Source organism: Schistocerca nitens, chromosome 1 (assembly GCF_023898315.1).
Source record: "Schistocerca nitens isolate TAMUIC-IGC-003100 chromosome 1, iqSchNite1.1, whole genome shotgun sequence".
NCBI lineage: Eukaryota > Metazoa > Arthropoda > Insecta > Orthoptera > Acrididae > Schistocerca > Schistocerca nitens.
In genome coordinates, this window is record NC_064614.1 from 304,426,672 (window position 1) to 304,432,741 (window position 6,070).

At 44.9% G+C, this 6,070-nt stretch overlaps 1 non-coding gene across 1 annotated transcript; it reads left to right on the top strand.

Moving 5' to 3' along the window:
* Window positions 1-5,655: 5,655 nt before the first annotated feature.
* Trnat-ugu (transfer RNA threonine (anticodon UGU)) lies at window positions 5,656-5,730 on the top strand. Its single transcript has one exon. It is a non-coding gene; the product is annotated as a tRNA-Thr (tRNA).
* Window positions 5,731-6,070: the final 340 nt, after the last annotated feature.

Sequence of the window (6,070 nt, forward strand, 5' to 3'; positions counted from 1 at the left end):
ACCCAAGTAGGTTTATATTAACACTGGCACATATGTAACGCTGCAGGCAGTCAACACTAATCACTCGTAGATATTAGAAATTATGCTAACACTAGAAGTACTCTGCCCACTAATAAAAATGTAGTACTGTCTGTAGTAAAGTAAATATGTAGTAGCTGCTATTATAATAACACTAAGAAAATTAAGGCCCACTAATCATTAAGGTGGTGGGTTACTTTGTATAATTATTATTATTAAGGAAATAAAGAATTTTAAAAAAAACATCAGTGATGAAAATTTACGTACCTGTTTGCGTTTGTCTGTATGTAGAAATTTTGTTCCAGACAAACGTTTTGTAAACTGCTCCTGTGATAAAACGTATCGTAGGTAATAGGTACTCTTTCAAACCATGATTTCTTTCAAGCAATCCTACTAACCTTATTCCTTTATTCAATAAAGCAAGATAGGAAACAAAACGCGTTACAGAGAAAGGAGGGGAGAGACAGTATGGTGGGGAGGGGAGAGAAGCGGGTGGTCAGCTTGCCCCTGTGTGCACGCAGGACACCTGTTAACTGCATACGAGCAAGTGCACCGCACACGTGCAGGATTCATGCCGGCCCCTGTTTTAGAGAGTTTCAGGAGAAAAATAACTGCAGATGTAAACCCATGCCCGAAGCCGTAATCCGCTGGAGCAACACAGCGTTATATTCATAGGAGAATAGGCCTTTCTAAGCAGCAGCTAGTTCCATCTTCTCCACTGTTGGTTGTAGCAATATGTCGCGATCACTGAATAACAAACAACATTGCGAGACGTGTCGCCTACGGGCCGTCAGTGTACATTGTCACGTTTGCTGCCGAAGGGGTGGCGTAGTGGCCGGCGCCTGCACTTATACCTTCGACACTACAGCGTCCGTGGATGATTTTCCCGGGCACGGCTTACTATCCCCAGTTTACTCCTCCAGAGACCCCCCTCCAGCTCCTCGAAGCTTGTCGCATCATTTTTGGGACACCCCGCAGTTTAAAGATGCTGTTTAGAAAATTTATAGACAAAGGAATTAAAGAATTAATGAAACACAAAAACTATGATAGCGTAAGCGTATAAATATCATATTACAGTTAAAAAGAACTCTTGTACGGAGCCGGCCGGAGCGACCGAGCCGTTCTAGGTGCTTCAGTCTGACACCGCGCGACCGCTACGGTCGCAGGATCGAATCCTGCCTGGGACATGGATGTGTGTGATGTCCTTAGGTTAGTTAGGTTTAAGTAGTTCTAAGTTCTAGGGGAGGAGGAGGATATTGGTGTTTAACGTCCCGTCGACAACGAGGTCATTAGAGACGGAGCACAAGCTCGGTTTAGGGAAGGATGGGGAAGGAAGTCGGCCGTGCCCTTTCAAAGGAACCATCCCGGCATTTGCCTGGAGTGATCTAGGGAAATCACGGAAAACCTAAATCAGGATGGCCGGACGCGGGATTGAACCTTCGTCCTCCCGAATGCGAGTCTAGTGTGCTAACCACTGCGCCACCTCGCTCGGTAAGTTCTACGGGACTGATGACCTCAGCTGTTAAGTCACATAGTGCTCAGAGCGATTTGAACCATTTTGAGTCGTGCACGGAATAGTGTGCAACAAGGAAGTGTTTCAACTTGTATTTCAATACTTGGGGTTTATCATTCAACTTGTTTACTTTTTTTCAGTTCTGCTTGTGCCCAGTTGAAAATTAAACTTCTGAATAGTGCAAGCTACAACGCTTAAGAAAGAGTTATCTAAATAAAAATGGTTCAAATGGCTCTGAGCACTATGCGACTTAACTTCTGAGGTCATCAGTCGCCTAGAACTTAGAACTAATTAAACCTAACTAACCTAAGGACATCACACACATCCATGCCCGAAGCAGGATTCGAACCTGCTACCGAAGCGGTCGCTCGGCTCCAGACTGTAGCGCCTAGAACCACACGGCCACTCCGGGCGGCAGTTATCCAACTGCATTCCGTTTTTACGCCAAGTTTTCACTGAATGCACACTCATTTTCAGAAGAAACAGAACACCTTGAACAACTAGATATAGGACTTTCCTATTCACAGTATACGTAAATTAGTATGTTCTACAGACATGATTAGCATTTTAGTCACCTCGGTTCAGCATGTATCCTGTTGCCTGGTAGGCATAGGGTCCGCAGTGGGCTCTGATAAATTGTTTCACGCTTGATGGCATCGAGACGTATAAGGTGCGAATGTCGTCCTGTGGTATAGCCATCCATGTGTTCATCTGGCTCCAGAGTTCATCTGTGGTGGCTGGCACTGCATTACAGCGCCGCATCCGTCGTCTCACCATATCCCAATCATTTTCGATTGGTGAAGAGTCTGGTGATCTGGCGGGCAGATCAAAAGACTGACATCCTGTGACACCAAGAAGGCAATTGTTCGTGCAGCAACATGTCGTCGTGCATTGTCTTACCGAAAAATGGCGTTTGTGGTGTTGTGGAGAAAGGGTACGACAACGGGTCGCAGGATGTCACTCACGTAGGTCACACTGCTCACAGTGCCCTGCACACGCACCAGTTCTGATTTGTGGTTGTAGCCAATAACATCCCACACCATAAGGCCTTGAGTTGGGACTGTATGTCTTGTGCGAACGCAGTCTCTGCGATGCCGCTCCTCCTGTCTGGGGCCAATTAAAATGCGGCCATCTTTTTCTGACAAATAAAACCTGGATTCGTCCAAAAACACTATTTGATGCTATTCCTGTCCCTAGCCATGTCGTTCCATACACCATTGCCATCTAGCATGTTTCTGCAGACGGAAACAAACTGTCGCTCCTGATAGTGTACGGTGTGTTACACTGTTCGACCGTTGCACCAAAGCCGGGAAGGACGCAGATTTTCCCTGCAATGCGATTCGGATGATGTGTCGATCTTCTCTGGGGGAGGGGGGGGGTTGGTCTGGGTGGTGCGACCTGACCCATCTCGTGTTCTACGGCCTTCCGTGAATTATTCTGCACACAGTTGTTGAACTGCCGAAACACATCGTCCCATACGAGCAGCAATTTTCCGGAAGGATGCATGACATTCTCTCATGCCAATACTGCTCCCTCTTTCAGACTCATTGATTTGACGGTACGGTTCACGCTTACGTCTGCGAGGCATTCTGCACGTCACACCGATCCATTCTCTTCGGCCACAGGCACATTTTATTGGTATTTGGTGTTGCGCCGCGATATCAATGCTTGCCTTGAACTGCTGGCCGACATGTTCAGTGCTAAACATTTCTGCACAATGTACTAATATGCATGTCCTGTGAGTATGAACGTCCTATCTCTAGTCGTATGTGTAGAGTCGTTCTTTTTTTCAGTTTCTTCTCAATGAGTCAATGTTGTCAACAACATATCCCACAATGGGATGTATGTACTGGGATGACAGATTTAGAATTCCGAGACACCTGGACGTCGGTCTACGCTAAGTTCGCAAACTGACACTCAGATCAGTCTTATCGCTAATTTTTAATCTACGTTTTTTCTTGGTGAGGGCACACAGTTACCCCAGAACACAACACCATACGACATTATCGAGTGAAAGTAAGCAAAGTAAATAAGCCATCGTGTTTCAGTGTCAGAGGCAGTGGAGGTCGTTCCTGTAGTGAGGATAGCAGCGTTCAGGTTCTGCGCGAGATGAACGTTATACTTCCAAGAAATCCTTCCGTCTGCCCTCAGTCCTAAGAATTTAAACTGGTCGGCCTCATTGATTTATGACCGCCTCTGGACAACAAACATTCGCATTTACAAGAGTACCGTGCCAGAAACTCATGCACTGCGGTTTATTCTTGTTATGCGCTAACGTGTTCTCTGAAAGCCACCTGCTGACATTACTGACTACCATATTTTAATGCGAAAGAGCTATCAGAAAAAGTGACAAAGGTTTAAAGAAACGTATTAATTTTCTCATTCAAGTTGTCTATATTGTAGACTTTTTGCCAAGTTTCCCTCCCGACTTTCTCTTTCAGTCTCTCCGTTGGTAGTGGACAAAGCCTAGCACCGTTTCAAGGCTGGAGAAGACAAGTCTGTAATCTGTACGGGGGAATCTGTAGAGACATGTAATGAACATTTTTTCCCTTGAAATATCAAACGCACCTACACTACTTCCTAATATTTGGTCTTTACAATGTTTAGATTTGTCAACTCTTCAGAATGAACGTAAAGTTTGGCAGATAAGATTAACCCCTCCAAAGAAAGCCTTAGCGTTTCTTCGCTATATAAATGATGTTCTGAGATATGAATAATGTTACTGTGGAGATCTATTAACAATTCACCTCCTTTCCCCTAATATTTTCACGAAACAAGCTTATTGTGCATTCTGATCTGCATTTCCCATTTATTGAATCAAATTACATCATTAAAAGAATATTTTTCAAGCAGGAATACCTCCCACTTGACTTCATCCTCCTATACGTTATCACCGGAATTTAGCCGTGAGTGAGCACAGATTCATCTCCTATGCTGTCACTTACGAGCTTAACTAACCATCCCTCTACAACCGTAAACAGTTGTAGGACGCGTTTAGTGTAGCCCTTTTAGTGTAGCCCACCCTACGGGAACTTTCAACTGAGGCAATCGAAGTGTGTGCCTTGTCAGCAGTCATCAACCTCTCGCAAGTCCCATATTAACAAGCCTCACAGTGCTGTCAAGATCGGATGGAGCGTAACGCCGTACACAGCGGGACAAACTAAGCATTAGTGGTCCAAGTATGAGTAGTAATCATGTCCAAGTCACCTCCTTTACCTTAAGTCCAGTTCCCACCAAGACTATTTCCAGCCTCTCCAGCCGGCCGGAGTGGCCGAGCGGCTCTAGGCGCTACAGTCACCTTATTGTGCTGGTGCCTTGGTACTCCTTACCTGATATCTCCTGCAACTGTCGGCCTACACATAATCCATTATTTCTATCTGCCAGAAGAATCCTGTACTCAATTTTTCTATGCAACTTAGATTCCCCTACAAAGTTGGGTATCTGCCACATCTTAGCTCCTCCTGTAGCTACTGAAACTATCCACATGACTCTGGCAGTTGGCTAAACTTATTCTCAATATTTAAAAAGAAACTGTCGGAGCGCGTTCTCTTCCTAATGGCGTTACTGCTAACAGCCAGTCCCCACTTCTCCACTCTCTCCCTCCGTAGCGTCCCCAGTTCCTGTCTAGCATTTTCTAAGCGTACCTGAAGGGCAAATATTCTTACTTTCTGCTACACAATGAATTTATTGCTATTACATGTCCTGCAGCTCCAGGAGAGAGCCTTGCTAGAATCCCAGCTAGCTTCCCCTTTTTATTCGCCCGGTGAAAACACTTGCTACACATTTATAAAGTAAGAAAACATAAAACCGCGCTATAAACTATCTACCTTATGAAATTATAATTAAATGGACACCCTAGCTGCAAGCAGGCGTTGATACACTTCATTGGGGACATGTTGAAAATGTGTCCCCCGACCGGGACTCGAAGCCGGGATCTCCTGCTTACATGGCAGACGCTCTATCCATCTGAGCCACCGCGGGCACAGAGGATAGTGCGTCTGCATAGTATGATGGGCAAACATCTATTAGGCGCCCTACGAATGTAGTGTTCTGGACATGTTGGGAATGTGGATCTCACGGGGAGCGTGCAAGGGATAAGTCCCTGCAGACGCACTATCCTCTGTGCCCGCGGTGGCTCAGATGGATAGAGCGTCTGCCATGTAAGCAGGAGATCCCGGGTTCGAGTCCCGGTCGGGGCACACATTTTCAACATGTCCCCAATGAAGTGTATCAACGCCTGCTTGCAGCTAGGGTGTCCATTTAATTATCATTTCATTTCTAGCAAAGCTGCATGGTCATCCACGGTAACTGTTCTTTCGGGAACAGATACTACCGTCATATATATAGTTATCTACCTTATCTTACTGAAAACAAGAAAGCTTTATAAAAGTATATCGCTTAGCCCACCTGAGTTACAAGATAATGAAACGTATCCAATATAGTATATGAATAAACACATTTATTTATGAACTGATTATTTTGTTTTTGGATTTTTACTTTTCTGGATTTATTGATTTAATTAAAATTCGGTTATGGTTT